General features: G+C 39.5%; 1 long non-coding RNA gene across 1 annotated transcript in view; it reads right to left on the bottom strand.

Annotated features, from left to right (window-relative positions):
- Nucleotides 1-2,233, bottom strand: part of LOC112958178 — a 5,976-nt gene extending 3,743 nt beyond the window's left edge. The window contains exon 1 of the long non-coding RNA XR_003251369.1: nucleotides 2,203-2,233. This is a non-coding gene — a long non-coding RNA (uncharacterized LOC112958178). The remainder of the gene's footprint in view (nucleotides 1-2,202) is intronic.
- Between the last annotated feature and the right edge of the window lie 931 nt (nucleotides 2,234-3,164).

Here is a 3,164-nt window from a genome sequence, read left to right on the forward strand (position 1 = left end):
AAAAAAAAAAAAAAAAAAAAAAAAAGTTTAGTGGCGTGAAACGTGAAACACTGGTTCCTCCACTTTTATCTGCAAGGCTACCTATGATTAGTTTCAGGTTGGAAAATCAAGGGTCTGTAGTTGCCCTAAGAGACTAAGGGTAGAGTAGACCTCCTATGAGAAAAATGTGGCAATGRGAGGTAGAATATTAGACACAGTAAATATCTGTTGTTAATCAGATAATGCTCACTCCTCTGCTGCCTGATAGGTACAGAGGAAGCATGAAAAACTGCTGGACCTCTGATTCATATCCTCTGCCTTTTAATACAGCAGCTTGCTCTTACTTCAGCCTTGTGGCTTCATTTTGCAGATGATGAACTGAGCCAGGTGCCTTAAAATATAAGGTGAACAGCAGATATTTCTTCTGCTGGGCCCAAACTAGGGTGTGTAATCATTTCCCCCAGTGTTTATCAAATGCAGGTGTGCTACTCTGCTCTGCTACTAAATATTTACAGTACATCTTCAGCCTGACAAATCAGGGGTTATCCAGCTGTCTGCCTCAACAGCAACCTGGAACAGTCCACAAGGATATTAGTGATTAAAGTCTTAAAAGAGCATAAAATATCCCAAAGACTTAATGAAAAGGAGGTGGAAAGACAGATGAGCAGGATAAAGAGATATAAGAATGGAAAACAAGAGGACCATCATTAGTGGCCTGCTTCTGTTTGAGATCTTTAGCATGCAGCTAGCACTATTGTGCATCAACATTAACACGTACAGAGAACAGCAGCTGAAGTAGAGAGCTGCACGCAACTCCACAAAGCCTCATCCTTTGCCTGTGTTGAACCAAGGAAGTTACCGTAGGGATTTTTAATGCAAGTGATATACAGTGCTACTGGACAGAACACTAAGACATACGCTTGAATATTTTATACAGACACTCCTGAGCCAGACAGAAAGCAAAAGGGGAAAAAAAAAAAAAAAAGTATCAACTAAAATTGAGCTGTATCAGTTCTAGTTCTAAAGCTGAAGTGTCCATGTTAGTGGCATTTCCCATAGGAAGAAATACCAGCTCTCTAAAACCAACTCAAGATTACTTGTATTCTTAAATTTGTGAAATTAAAGTCCACAGAAAAGTTCTCCTACAGGATTTAAATTACATCATTGCACTGATAAACATAATCTGGTTACTTAAGTGAATTGCTTGCCAGTATTCTAGTAAAACACACAAGATACAATTCTGCCCACTGTGGAAAAGGTCATACCTGTATGAAGATCCAAGTTTGGAGTACGGAAATGGTAAAATTATTTGCAGTTACACTAAGCAGTTTGACTGCATAAGCAGATTCTCCGATTGCAAATCTATATGTTACATACATTATTACCTACAGGGGCTACTATTACAACACTCACCAAGTTAAGTACAGTTGAGCAGGAGGCATTGCAGCTGTGAGATGAACAGAAGGCCTCACAAGGCAAGAACACCTGTGCAGTCACTCTGAGCTCAAGAACTGCAGAGCACCAGCAAACACCCCACTTCCCTGCCAGGGCTCACCCCCAGCCTCCCCTTGCCATACCTGAGTAAAAAGCCTGGACAACACGCACCTTTTGCCTCTTCTTCACGTTCCCTTATGGAGATCTGATAAAGAATCTTTTTCCACAGCTCTTACGTAGAGTCTGTATTTTCTGCAGATACATCCCACAAATCCTCTGAGCTTATATAATCTAGTGATAGGCCCTAGAATTTAATATTTGTCCCATGATCATCTACAGTCAAATATGAAAATATAACAACCTAGTGTAGGAGTGTGCCCTACTTATCCTGAAAATCTACCTACTTGCTGACAGGTGGCTGTGTCCAAAGGCCTGCCTAGGTACTTTCTCTGTTGTTGCACTTCAGCCTGATTATTGCAGTTCTGAAGCATTTGAAAATTCAGCTGCATACACACACTTGCAAATACCTCACACCTAGTGACTTGTTAATGCCTCRTACCTGGTGACTTGTTAAAAATCTGCATTTGTAAATGCAATACATTGGCATATTTTATTGAAAATGTTTCTCTAATATGCAAGTCAGTAACTCACTAGACCAGATATTCAATACTTTATGCTGCTGCTGCAGGCCCARGAGCTGGGAGCCAGAGCAATCTGAGAGAGCCATCCTTGAAAGGGAGCAGTTCCCAGCTCCTGGTTCAAGCAGGGCTCCGGCTCCAGCAGACCTACCTCTGCCTCTGAGGGAAGGCAGCARCAGTCGGCCAGCTCCGCAGCCCCTCGCTGGAGCCCACAGCTTCCTTTCCACCCAGCCCAGTCYGGCGTACGGAGACCTTCCTGTGAAGCACACCATGGGACACAGMTCACAACTTATGTCCAAATTTAAACTATTTTGTCAGAGATTAATCCAGTCTGTTTTATGTGATGTTATGAATAGGTTCTTCAGATATCACATTTTTTACAAAGATTAAACTATACGAGTAGTTTTTCACCAATTCAAAATTGTACCTAATAGGAATTTTGCTACAAGGCTATTTACATTATATTTTCAAATTTTTGAAGGAAATTTCTGAAAAATGAGTGTGTACACAACACTATCAACAGATTTATTATCACTTAATAAATCCTGTCAAGTGACATAATTTTCTTTTTTAAAAAAAAAAGATTACCTGTAATACAGTATGTCTGAAAAATATCAGGAATTAAAGCAGATACTGTGCTTAGAGTAGACGTCAAGCTTTGTGTTCAGCTCAGTAAGAAGCATTTCAAAGCTGTATCAGCTTAAAGCAGGCTCATTACTGTACCCCATACATTAAGCTAAGTTTAAAATGTTCAAAATCAATAGTGCTGATTCATTGTTACATTTTTTTCCTTTTTCCCAAGACATTCCCATATTTCTTCACATACAGGTCACCTCCTAATCTGTCTTGCATAAAGCCCATTTTGGGGTGGTAAGAGTTACCCCTTCAGCTTCAAATTTATGCAAAATAAACTTCAGCCCCTTTATTGCTTTGCATCAGAGTTCAATTTTTGTCCATAAATAGAAAAGTGTTAAAAAAAAAAATATTTCATGTATGTAACCAAGTAGGTGACAACTGCCTTATCCACAAAATTCTTAAAGGGAAGTAGCAAAACTGAGAACAAATAGTAACAATAATATAGCTAACACATTATAATGCAGAATAGAGACGGTT

Source organism: Nothoprocta perdicaria, unplaced genomic scaffold (assembly GCF_003342845.1).
Source record: "Nothoprocta perdicaria isolate Ctin4 unplaced genomic scaffold, notPer1 scaffold_81, whole genome shotgun sequence".
NCBI lineage: Eukaryota > Metazoa > Chordata > Aves > Tinamiformes > Tinamidae > Nothoprocta > Nothoprocta perdicaria.